Source organism: Pinus tabuliformis, chromosome 3_1, assembly GCF_031772625.1.
Source record: "Pinus tabuliformis cultivar Carrire ecotype Pingquan chromosome 3_1, CPIR1, whole genome shotgun sequence".
In the NCBI taxonomy this organism is placed as follows: domain Eukaryota; kingdom Viridiplantae; phylum Streptophyta; class Pinopsida; order Pinales; family Pinaceae; genus Pinus; species Pinus tabuliformis.
In genome coordinates this window covers 367,489,272-367,503,118 of record NC_142301.1, presented here as the reverse complement: position 1 = coordinate 367,503,118, position 13,847 = coordinate 367,489,272, and the positions used below count along the sequence as shown (strand labels likewise).

Genomic DNA, 13,847 nt, shown 5'->3' with positions numbered 1-13,847 from the left:
TTTTGACAACATAGAAATGGTTCACGTATGAAACCTGAATATGGATACTTGGGCTTCACAATATTGATGTGTTTATCAAACTCATATTTGGATGGGTTAAATGACAAGCATCTTGTTGCATTTGGAATTGTTGTTTTTTCTTCATTATATTGCATTTTTTATTGTTATTTCGGTAACTTGTACCTCTTTCTATGCTGAGAAAATTCCAAACCATTAGTGAAAGATCTAAAGATAAATGTGTTAAATTCCCTCCTACCTAATGCAGAGAATTTATAGCATATATGTCTTTAGACTAGGGGAACATTACATTGGTCCATTTGACGCAGTGGCAAAGAATCGTAAATATCAACCCCGTGAGGCACCCTTTCATGAAGAGCTTCATTGGTCCATTTGATGCAGTGGCAAAGAATTGTAAATATCAGCCCCATGAGGCACCCTTTCATGAAGAGCTTCCTATGCTACCTGTGCCCAATTTTTACTACACTCTCAAAGATATTGTATTTGAGGCTGCAAAGAATAAAGAAGGATTAAGTTGGTCCATTCACCCTTCAACACACATATTTGGTTTCTCTCCTTGCAATTTGATGTCTGTTTTAGGCATAATGTGTGTTCACACAACCATTTACAAACATGAGGGGTTGTCTTTCAAGTACCCAGGGAACAATATTTCATGGGAATAATTTATGGATGCATCTGATGCAAAATTGATTGTAGAACAGGAAATTTGGGCTGCCACAAATCCTTATCCAAAGAACGAGCCCTTTGATTATGCTAATGGAGACGTGTATAAATGGAAACGCATAATACTAGCACAAAAAACTGATCTGGAACCATTACCATATGAGGGTGAAGGGTTTAGTCTGGCTGAGGCAATGAATGATAAAGCTTTGGTCTGGGATGCAATTTTTAATGAATGCTCTTAGATTAAGCACTTGAGAAGGAGGTTGCGCATGCCTCTGCTTTGAGTAGATTGCATTATTGTATTACATTTAACATTAAGATTTATTTTTCATTCAAATTTGGCTATAGTTAGATCACATAGCATATCACATTTTATTTCATCTAGGCTCTTCTTTGATATGCGCTACTGACTTACATTTCCTTTTCAACATTTGGTGCAAATGCTAGTAATATCGATGGTAAAAATTTATTGTAAGTGTTCATTTTTTATGTACTTATTAATTAAATTAAATATGAGTATAAAATCATTACTAGTCCTTGCCTCCAGTAATCAATTTTCATGTTGAACATTAGTAGTTTAGCATTGACCAATGCAACTTATAATGTTTAACTTTGAAAAATATATATTTATTTTTTAATGTTATTAAAAAAAGTTAAACTATTTTTAAATATTTGATTGGACCATAACTTGAGGGTCTTATTGTAACCTTTGAATAATGTAATGACATGTAGATAACTACATCACATATTTAAAACCATAATTTATCGATATGGTTCCAATAATCACACGTGAGTTTTAGATATTTATGTAGTGATTTCTAATTCACAAATAAAGTATTTGAAAATAGTTCGTAATAATGTAAATAAAGTATTTACCATCAATTACTTCACACCATAATTTAATCTAGCCTTTGCACTAAAAATATATATAAATAAGGTGAAGATAAATATGTAAATGTATAAACTTACAATTAATTTATCCACTTCAAAACTCAATTTATTAACTCATTCGAAAATAAGACTATAAATTTTGATTTACATGATAACAATTTAACATAATTAAAACATAAGAAACTTACATTTAATTTAATTTTGTTTCTCGAAAAACATACAATCTCTTACAATCTCTTATATAAAAGATTACCCTTATACATCTCCCGTACCGAATTATAAAACACCAATAAACATAACTACAATCATTATACATAATCACAATTAATTTATTGTTAGTTTATAGGTTATTTCTATTACACACGAGGCATTAAAGTCTCTATTCTATTAAGGGAGACTCAATTTTTTGGAAAACTTATGTGCATATTTTATCCATATAATAAATTCGGATATCCTAATTCAAACCATTTTATTCTATCTTCGACAAATTGTTTGGAAGGATCTAAGAAAATAACTATATAATATAAAATACTATTAATTCGAGGGTATCTTATGTGCTTTCCAAAACAAAAACTTCTAGTTGACGATTTTATTTTAGGATCAAAGGAGATTGAAATTTATTTAAAGAGTTTAGGTTTGAGATTTTTTTAAAGGTTAATTAAGGTATTTTATTATATGATAAATATTAGTAGAAGAGTTTATTATTATATATGTACATTATTATGATATTTTGTAAGAGAAATTAGTCTAATGATGGTGGAAGTAATTTATTAGTTTTTTGCTCATCAAAGTACTCAAAATTATAGATTTAATTTGAGTTATCTTATATTGAGACAACTATATGGGACTATTGCCATAATTGTTATATATTATTTGCGGAGTGTAGTTAGTTATCAGTGTATTTATGAAAGTAAAATAAAGTTTTTTATTTCAGCATAAAACAAGAGATCTGGACAAACATCATCATAGGACGTTATCAAGGTCGGGTCCTATGCACTTGAGCATGTTGAAGGTTGTTGTTGTCACTTAAGATGTCCATCAATATGTGTTAGCCGAGCATCAAGGCTAGCTAGGCAAGAGCATTGGTGACATTAGACTCTTTGGATTTCATTGAGGTGGGCAATTATCTTGTTGTGATCCTCATGTTTTTATTTGAGGAAATGCTCCAGAAACATCTTCATTTCCCAGTGAAGGGTGATGGAATTAAAGCATTAACTTCGTCATCCCTTGTTGTGATGAGGATCAAGGACCTAGCTAGCAAGTTCAGTTTGGATTTTAGAGTCTCAATAAGCCTCACAGTCATTGGTGGTCAAGGCTTCCAATTGTTGAATTCTGCTTGAAATTCAAGTGGGGTGGCAGAATGGAAATTTGCTTTAGTAGATTAGACTTGATGTCTGGCTCGAGTTCTACTCAAAGAGCCTCGACTGCCAACTGCCCAGCAAGAATGCATCCTCTTCCTTGGCATGGCTTCTAAATGTAGACAGGAACTAGAGTTGATAAAAGACAACGGGTGGTAAGGACTCATATGCCAAGAAATGTTTAACCAGAACAAGGTTGTGTGGAGAATGGGAATCAAGGCCCAAGCTAACCAACAATAGTGGCCATCAAACAACAGAAAACGGAGCGACACAGGCTGGGGAATCTTTGGGCATGGGAAGAAGTTGATGAAAGCCAAAAGATACCAAGAAGATTGAACTCCACGGGGTCACCCTACTTACAAAATCTTGAAGTCCACCATGCAAAAGAAACCAAACTATCATAATTGGAGGAGTTAGAGATAGAAGAGTTTACCAATTTACTAGGAGCCCTGTAGGCTATCTCCACCACTGGGTAGCTCGCTTTCTTAGTTTTACCTCCTCTACAACCACTGTAGTGCTACAAGTTCTAGTGTTTATCAAAGAACGAATCTTATAGGGGTTCGAGGCCCAGGAGGCCTAGGCCTTTCTTCACCAATTTACCAAGGAACCAGGCATTGTAATGGAAATATCCAACATGCAACTTTAAATGGACGTGGGTGTAGCAGAAATATATGGATTGACAATGGGTAGAGTAAGAAAGGCATTGTAACGGAAATATCCAACATGCAACTTTAAAGGATGTGGGTGTAGAAGAAATGCATGGATTGACAATGGGTAGAGTAAGAAAGTTTCAAGGATGCAGAATATGTCATCTTGATGTTCTTGGAAATCGAGGCTTATGGCATATGTAAGTGCATGGGAAAGATTCATACCATCCCACTTCTTTACACTGAGAGAGGTGGTGGGCTTTTTTCTTGTTCATTTTTCTACCCAAGATAGGCTAGATTGAAATTTATTTTTGCCAAACTATCACAAAGGTGCTTCATAGAAGTTAAGGAAAGATTTCCTCCTTGATTTGGATTTCCTCTAAAGGGTTTACTATTTATAGTGTAATAAAAAGGAGAACTTGCCTACAAACAACTTAAAATATCAATATGCACATTATCTGTATTATATTCATTAAAATAAGATTACATATATACAGAGTGTTGTCTCAAGATAGGAGACTATTTTGGACACAATTTGTTGGTTGAGGCCATCTCTCAACTACACACCAAACTAGGAACAAGTAGATATAGCCAACTCCTATAGAATAGGAACTGACTCCTTACATATAAAGAATCACAACTAGAGACAAGTAGGAATTAGATATTCCAACACTCCCCCTTAATGAGTACTTGTCTCCATATCAATCTGCAAAATCTAGTTGTGGTCAAATATACCAAAAAGAATATGTTGATGTCCATATAAAGGAACAACCATCTATTGGAATGCATGGGTGCAAACCGCTGCAACCGCCAGTCTTGTAGGATGTCCTTCACGTACATGGTTCTGTCAACCATGATAACTGCACACCTGTACCTGCACCTGTAAATCCCCCTCCATCATTTTTAACCTGGGTTTTTTCGAATTAACCATAACCATGCATTGGGCTTTTTCGGATCACCCTCAACCATTCCACCAAGGGCTCTCAACCACCAAGGCTAACCACAGTCACGAAGGTTCAACAATGTTAAAATGATACCATGTTAAAATGAGATACCACTAGGGCACTCCAGCCACCATGGGCCACAGTCTTGCCACTAGGGCACTCCAGCCACTCTAGGCTACAAACCTGCCACTAGGGCACTCCAAAGACCCGATTCAACCAGGCCGAGGGTTTTCTCGGCTAACCCTAAACCATGCCAACACTCTTTATCCCACTTCATTGTTACATATGGTTTCTAGCTTACCACAAATCGACACTACAAATACAAAGTGGTTTTTAGATTACCACGAACTTTATGGGGATACACATGCCTTACAAGGCTTACATTTCACACTCCAACTTTGGAGTTACTAGGTACACAGTTTACAAAGACCACTATAAAACACCCTAAACCTGTTTACTAATAAAATGTGACTCATAAAATAAGATTCTAGTGAGTCTATTCCAGAAACTCACACAAACTTTCACCTAGTTGTCCATCATCGTTTAATTTCCAGTGTCAATGTTGCACAGGATCGATATTTCTTGAGCTTCTGGTCTCTTCTTTCTTTTTCGGATTTAATTGTCTTGGATTTCCACATGATTTATTAGAATAGCTAATTCTAACAAGACCACTCATTGAGTTAGCTAAACTCAATGCTTCTAATTCCAAAACATTTATAAATATTGCTTCATTGGAAATTTTTTTTTTATTAATAGGAAATTCTAACCAATTTCACTTTTTATTGAGTTGATTAGACTCAATCCGTTTACCTTCCCAAACTCCAATTCTATCAAATTAACCTGAAGAGAAAGAAGAAGGCGGTAAACCTCCAGTTGCATGAGCAACACACTATCCATAATTCTATCACTGGATCCTGTGGCAACCGCTAAACCATATGTGTTGACATCGATACTTAGAACCCAACTGCATGTAATGTCCGCCATGAAGTAGTATCCCATAGCTTCACAGAGGCGCTACCCCCTCCAGCTACAGCCAAAATATCCCCCTTGGGATGGAACCGCATGTTCCAGGGTTCTTGAAAAAATAGTTACAAGCTGCCTTTTGGCAAAGAATTCATAGCCATCCTCCACCATATTAGGTCAAGATCATGTTTTTGTAGAAATTCAGTAACTTTATCAGCTCCGAAGGTGTACGACGCACCTCTATCATTCTCACCCAAGCCCTCAATATCCTTATCTGGATCTACCCAAAGAAGATCACACAGTAGACCTTGATCTGGCACATCTAAAGGTCGCGGAATATCATCCTTGATCTGCCTCAAGTAAGCCAGCAGTCAATTTGAACCCACCGTCGGTGCCTGCTTTGAAGAAATACTAAAAAACAAATACACTCTTTTATTTCCCGAGCCCTGAGGGACAAATACACTCTTTTATTTCCCGAGCCCAGGACGGGCCAGCCCTCAGGGCTCTGATATCAACTTAAAATATCAATATGTAGATTATCTGTATTCTATTTATTAAAATAAGATTACATATATATTTAATGTTGTTTTAAGATATGGAGATTATTTTGAATATAATTTGTGGGTTGAAGAAATCTCTTAACTAGACACCAAATTGGGAACAAATAAATATAGTCAACTCATATAGAATAGGAACTGACTCCTTACATAAAAAGAATAAAAACAAATAAGAATTAAATATTTAGACAAAACATTTAGTCAAACAAATGGTGGGCATCCTATCCTTTGGCACTCTGCAACTCACTTCCGTTGGTGCCAAGCAAACGGCCTTTGATTCTCCAATTTGGAAAAAAATGTGTCGACAGTCCAAGTTGGCAGGAGCTAACCAGCCATATATTGGGTATTTAATGTCCCGAGAGCAGCACGCCACTTAGCTCGATAACACGGGAGCGGGCAAATATTATTTAATGCCGAATTTGCCCTCTCCCGTGTTATCGCGTTAAGTCGCGTGCTGCTCTGAGGGCATTAAATACCCAATATATGTCTAGTTAGCTCTTTCCTCGGGAGTCAGAATTTCCTCGTGAATCATCCGCTAGACAGCAATTTGATCAAATCCGTGGAAGCAACGTGAAAACAAGCCGTCCACAGTGCAGGTTTCGGGAGTCAGGATTGCCTCCTGAATCATCCGCTAGACTGGAATTTGATCAAATCCGTGGAAGCAATGTGCGCGTCAGGGATTCCTTTCAATCTGGTAAAGCGCTGCCCGTCAGAGAAGGAACTGTCCTGATTGACATGCATACTACCAAACTCTAACCAATGGCAAATTCAAGAAATAGAAAGGCAGGAGCGGAATAGGCTGCTCCTGTAATCTCATAGATTCCATAAGTTCGCTATCAACAAAGGCAGGGACTCAATACCATTCCAAGCTCTCAAATTAATCCAAGCTTCGGATGCACCTTCAACATAGGCATTTTTTTATTTCATACCTCAACTCTCAATGCCATTCCAAGCTCTCAAATTAATCAAAGCTTATGATGCACCTCCAACAAACGCAATTTTTATTTCATCCCTCAACTCTCAATGCCATTCCAAGCTCTCAAATTAATCAAAGCTTAGGATGCACCTCCAACAAAGGCAATTTTTAATTTCATCCCTCGACTGTCTATCTTTGTGAAAATTTTATTCATCAAAATGCAAGGCAAATTCCACTTATCTTCTCACAAATTTTATTTGTTAATTCCATAAATAACTTCTTCACTTTATAAAAAAATTATATTTGCTTTTAGTAAATCTACATAGCCACTTATTTACATAGACACTTATTTTCTCTCAAATTTTATTTTTAATTCTATGAATAACTTCTTCACTGCCTTAAAAATATATGTTATTGTTTTTACTAAATTTAAATCAAAACTAATATAAGATAAATAAATTTATATTAATTTATATGAATGTTATGTTTAGTCATGTTGACTCAATATGCGAGAGAATTATAAAAACAATTTATAATTTACATAAATGTATTTTTTATTTTATTTTTTTAATTCAAATAAGTATTTTACTCATTAACAACTTAAAAACATAGCTATGACAAGGTATTGAAAGCATAGTTATGACTATTTATTTATATTTAAGGAAAAATTTTACAACATAGATGCCAAGAAGTTTCTTAAAATTGTTTTTAACTATAGCCAGAAGTCTCACTTTAGGCCCAAGCCACTGTAGCATAAAGATGCTTGGTGTTGACTAGACCATTGAAGAATAAAGGACAAGATTATCTTGCAAAATATGGATAATATTAAAAATATTATTACTTCCAAATTGAAAGAAAAATTGTGAGGTAATGAAGAGCTAGATGGGAAAAGGAAACTACGATGATCAACCCCAAATGTAAAAAATTGAACTTATCTTTCTGCTTTGACTAGTGTTAAGAAAAAATGAGTATTGCCAAGATAAGAACTAATTCTCATGAGCTTCATAGTAAAACTAAGGGTTGGTCTATTCCTAAATGCCATGGGATGAAAGAGTTGATCACATATAGAATCCTAAAAGGATTGAATATGAAAAACACTTTCTCTAAGATTGTTTATCTTATAGTCACATTCAATCTAATTTTCAAAATATCTCTCACACTACAAACCTTTTTGGGATTTTAAGTCAGCAAAACTATATTGATCTAGAAATACTTCTCAATTCTTTTTTAGCATAGAAATAAAATATTGAAAAATTCTAATTAATCTCTTATATTCTCAAGATCTAATAAACCATATCAATTTTAATATATAAACTATATCGATTCAATTTTAATATATGATTCATCATCATAAAACAATCACAATCAAATATTCATTTTATATATGTGAATGATATTGTTAAAACTGTTTAAAAAAAAAAAAAAAATTAAAACTGTTTAATAAAACCAAAATTTCACATAATTATATGGTGATAAAAAACAATATAAATTGATTTTAATTTTAAACTTACAATAATTAAGAGAAACAACATTTAGAATATCTTAATATAAAACTATAATTTTTCCTACCCACAAAATTTGTGCATCCAAATTCTTTGTAATGTTTGCATACATCTATGCTGGTCTATGTACCAGCCACAAAAACAAATGCAAAGTTATTAAATAGTCCCGTAAAAATACTACAGTTTATCAAACTATTTGAATTCCCTATGAAACTGAGGAGTGAGAATGAATTTGCAGATCTCACCCTAACAAAAGAGGCAAATCTGGAAAATTGGAAAGTTGTTGCTATTCCATCGTTACATGAAAAAGCGTTTACTGCAGAAAAACATGAAATGGAAAGAAATTTTTCCCTGCTCAGTCAGACAAGAATACGGAAGGGCTAGTAATGGAGCACGGTTACATTGTATTCAACCACGGCGTTGCCAGTCTTGAGATCTATGGAATGGGTGTGCGCGAGTGCGTAGCCTCGAGCAAACCGAAATAATCCGCTTCCTCCCACGATTGGCATTTCTCTCACTTGTTCGACCACCGCATTCTTCCCCACCATGGCCAAGGTGCTGCCGTTGTACTTTCCGCTCTCGAAAACAAATGTCGTTGCCATCAGCAGCTGGAACTTTTCTTGGCTCGCAGAAACATAAATACCTTGCGCTCTGCCCAACATTTTGGATGTTCCCTCCGGCCCTTCGGTTAGCCAGTCGTCCATAACCCTCACCATGCCGAACTGTGTAAAGTAATTGTCGGTGGTGGGAGCCGAGGCCACCTGTACGGCCGTAACATTTTTGCCCACCAGTAAATCGTGGAAATAGAAATGCAGGTGGCTAATTTTCGCCTTCCCTAATTTCACCTTTGCGTGCACCGCCGTTATGTGGAGGCAAACCAATAATAGTACAGTGACCGCTGCAATCGTTGCCGCCGAATAACCCTTCATCGCCATCTCTGAAAAAAGGAAGCAGGAATCCCTCAATGCAGGAAAAGAGAGAAGAAATGTGTGGTGATGAAAATTGGAGTTCCAATTTTATGAAGTGATATGCCCGTGAGCAACTTTCTCCCTTTCTGTTGAACGTTTGATTACTATTTTGTCTTTGGTCGCGCTATGCGTAAGTATTTGCTTTCCGTATCACAGAATTCCACCGCCCGACGAGAACGAATGGCTTTTCACCGCAACTATCGACGTACGATAAATCGCAGCTTCCGGATTCTGTATCACGGCGACGCAAGTCACGCGGCTGGGCCATGCATGAAGCTTCTCCATCATTGAACGAGATTAAGTTGGTCAACAACCTTCACTATCGATTTTTGTTTCTTTACTGCAATTATTTAGATGCGATTTTGGATTTTGTTAAGAAAATTTTCGTCGGTTAAGTGGGATATTTTTGGTTCAAATATGGCGGCCTTATTTACCTTCACTATCGATTTGTGTTTCTTTACTGCACTGATTTAGATGAGATTTTAGATTTTGGTAAGAAAATTTTCATGGATTAGGTGGGATGTTTTTAGTTGGTTGGTTTATTTGAATGGTAAATATTATTGAAATGTAAATATTAAGTATTATTTATTAAATTAATGATGAGTTTATTATATTTTTTAATTACGTGAGATTTTAGATTTTGTTAAGAAAATTTTCATAGGTAGATTGGATTTTTTTGTTTCAAATATGGTTGGTTTATTTGAATGTAAATATTATTGAAGTGTAAATATTAAGTAATATTTATTAAATTAAATTTTTAATTAGGTGAGATTTTAGATTTTGTTAAGAAAATTTTCATGAGTTAGGTGGGATATTTTTGGTTCAAATATGGTTGGCTTATTTGAATAGTAAATATGATTGAATTGTAAATATTATGTATTATTTACTAAGTTAATGATGAGTTTATTATATTTTTTTAATTATGTTTATTGAATATTTATTTAAATTTTATCTAAATTTTATCTAATGACAAGATATAAAGACAATAAGTTAATCATTAACTTAATACATGATGTTTAACATTTGCCAATTCACCAATACACATCTAACAAACTAAATAACATTATAGAGAAATAACATAGCTACCAATTGCAAACGTTGTAAGTCAATAGCATAAGGAAGAAGAGCACATATGAAGAGAGATGTGATATGTTATTTGATCTAAACGTTGTGTAGTTTGGAACTCTCTCCTTTGCAACATAAATTATTGCCTCTAACAACAGGTAATAAATTAATTTAACTTCACAACAAGTTTGCTAGGGCCTACATGAATGGAGATCCTCAATTTCATGAATTTTATGAGGTATGTGCCCTGTGAATCTGTTATTAGATAGTTTAGTGGTAGTAACTTCACACATTTCCCCATAGTTACAGGTATACTACCCAATAACTAGTTCATAACAAGATTTAAATTTTCTAGTTGTTGGAGGTTGCCAACGGATTTGGGGTCCTTCCAGAGAGAATATAATTATTATCTTTAAATCATTTCTTCTATTTATGATGACATTGAGATTGAAATTATTTCTTTAAAAGTGATCCTGGAAGTGGGCATTTCTGAACTAGAGAAATCTCTGCTCTTCTCAACCGAAAGACATGTTACAAGATGTTTTGTGACCTGCTAAAAGACAAACCTAAATGGGTCATGGTTGAAGCAACATTTCATGTTCAAACCCAAAACAATTAAGCAATATTCACCGGCCACAAAACGAAAATGTGAAGGAATTCAACTAATCATCATCTTCTACTTGGAACAAAATCTAACCCTACAAACAATATGACATGTGAAAAATCTGCCAAATTTCCACCAACCCTGCGAATAATTCCCATTCGTCATTTGGCATGCATCTAGTACAAAAACAACATAAGGAATGTCACAGATGGTATCATTCACCATAACTTAAAGCATTGTTGTTCGACATGGGTTGTTGAATGTCTACATTTTCAATGGGTCCTAAAATACATATACTAAAGAACAAATCCTGCAGAGGCAAACAACACTTCCTCGAATTCAATTGTAGATTGTTATGTGGAATTTTTTAGAGTTCAGGTAATCATTATGGAATCCTCTATTGAAAAGTTTCCCTGCTCCCTAGTGATAACTCTGTATTTTTGATATTTTGGAAAGGCTTATCTTGTGAAAGGTGTTTTGCAAGGTATCCTTCGTACACCTTACCCACTCTTGATTTTAAATTGTACCCTCCTCCAAAGAAAGAATTTGAATCTATAGAGGAAACATTATTTCACAATACAAATATCAACGTTGTCCATTTAAAAATAATTCATTATTCCTTTAAAAAAGATGACCCACATTTTTTCATTTTGAAGATTAATAAGGAGGAAAGTAACAGTAAAAAATCCCTCAAATCCACAACCCTACCAATTTCTCATAACATATAATACATTAAAATAGAAGATTCATCTACATATTTTCTATACATGTTTTCCTATATTTCATCCATTTTCAATTTATCTTTCTTATAGAAGAAAAAACATAAATGAGAAAAGCATCCAGTTTCAATAGTTAATTTATATTTAAAGAAAAAAAATAACTTTCTAAAAAATAACTATACATAAAAATGGAAATTTCCAAGAAAAGATGAAAAAAATGATTCTCGTAGATAATACAATATTCCTATGTAGCAAGGGAAGGATAGGAAAACTACACTTATTCGCCATCTAGGTTTTGTGTTTTTTTATGTGGTAGCAACTTGTTTCAATTTAAAGAAGTAGCATGCAATTCTATCATACCATTTAGTGTCGATTTATGGCCAAGACACTGCAATTGTTCTGCTTCATAACCTCATCAAAACCTTTAAAAAATGACTAGCAACTCCAACAATCAAGCTAATGAACAATGAGTGATATAATATCATTTTTGCATCCAGCATTGGAACTAGTCCCCGTTGTTCATATGCCTCTTGTATGTGCTTGAAACATTGAATAGAGCTTTGAAATAATGGCTTACTAAAGTTCATGGCTACTCAATTTCTACTCCAACTATAATGTTTCTTTTTCTTCACTCTTGGCATCCAACCTATCAATCCAACTGACCATATTGCAGTCCATAATATATAATCCTTAGGTTGATTGAATAATTCATAATATATAATCCATATTTTATACACTAGTAATAGTTTTGTTGAATGCTATGAAAACTTAAAATTATCATCCTGGAGAATCTACATACTACAGCAAATATGCAATCATGTTTCCATTGAATAGTTTGTAAACCACTACAAAATCCACGGCAAAGGATTCTTAAGCCCCAATGTCAACATTTTTTGGATGTAATTTTCCATCTATTTCCACATCAAAAGCCAATAGAAGTATCTATGCAAATGCAATAAAGTATTTTTCACACCAAAAATCCCTCCACAAGATGAGGGAGGAAAATCTTGATAAGAAGATAAGAATCAAGATGATCCAGCTATAAAACGCATATGGTTCAGCTTGTAAAGAACGCCACTATGGATTGCATAGTTTAAGAAGAGTGCTAATTAACCGCACTAGATTGCTAGGTGGATTTTATCAATGGATTGGATTCTACGAGTCTTTCTATATGAGAAAGAACACCAGGGTTTTCAGGATAGCCTAGGTTCATTATACACCATATCGTTTCCACATGAAGTTGAGAGTTGTCCATGTGTTGTAAAAATCTATTCAAAGGAATGTACACATTTATTTGAAAGATGTTACAAAAAATGCACGCCTTCTTCCTTGTTGAACTCATTCCCTGCTACAACATTGCTAAGCACATAAAGCCCTTGCAACACCATATTAAATAATTTCAAAATTAAATAATGATGACCAAAAAGAAAAGAAAAAATTAAAGTTAAAATTCAAGTCTCAATGTTGTCAAAAATTCTCCTATTGAAATAACATAAAAATGTTATTAGTCAATCCATAATGTAAAAACAAAAGTCAATAAAAAAGGAGAATGAAAGAACAAAATGATCATATAAGGCATCATTCTCCCTTTGTATCCATTAAGGATAGGATGCAATGATTGAAAATAATCAAGAATTCTTTATTTTTCACCTTGCTTTTTTGAATCTCTATCACAACTTATATCACAAGGAGGATCCTCTTCCTCATGAGAAATATGGTTATCCAAAAAGTAGAGTCAAAGAAGTGGTCATCCTACATTAAAGTTATAGATCCCAAAATTGGTGAAACTACGTGCCTCCTGGCACTGCAAGACAATGAAGTTGCATTTAGCATTTTCTCTATTACTTTTCATCATAATGAATGGGGAACATTTGTGGCCATTAGAACCAAAAAGGATTTAGAATTTTGGCCAAATTGACATTGTCTAGGAGGTTTTATTGATATCTATAGGTTTGTGGATGATGGAAAAGCCCTGGAGCTTTTGCATAAAACACCTGTTGATGGAGTACATATTAGATTATGTCACTTTAAA

General features: G+C 34.2%; 2 pseudogenes; both read right to left on the bottom strand.

The window, feature by feature from the left end:
* The window catches only part of LOC149187223 (serine/threonine-protein phosphatase PP1-like), a 119,219-nt pseudogene that overhangs the window by 57,551 nt on the left and 47,821 nt on the right, over nt 1-13,847 (bottom strand).
* LOC149187225 (dirigent protein 21 pseudogene) lies at nt 8,567-9,459 on the bottom strand (annotated as a pseudogene).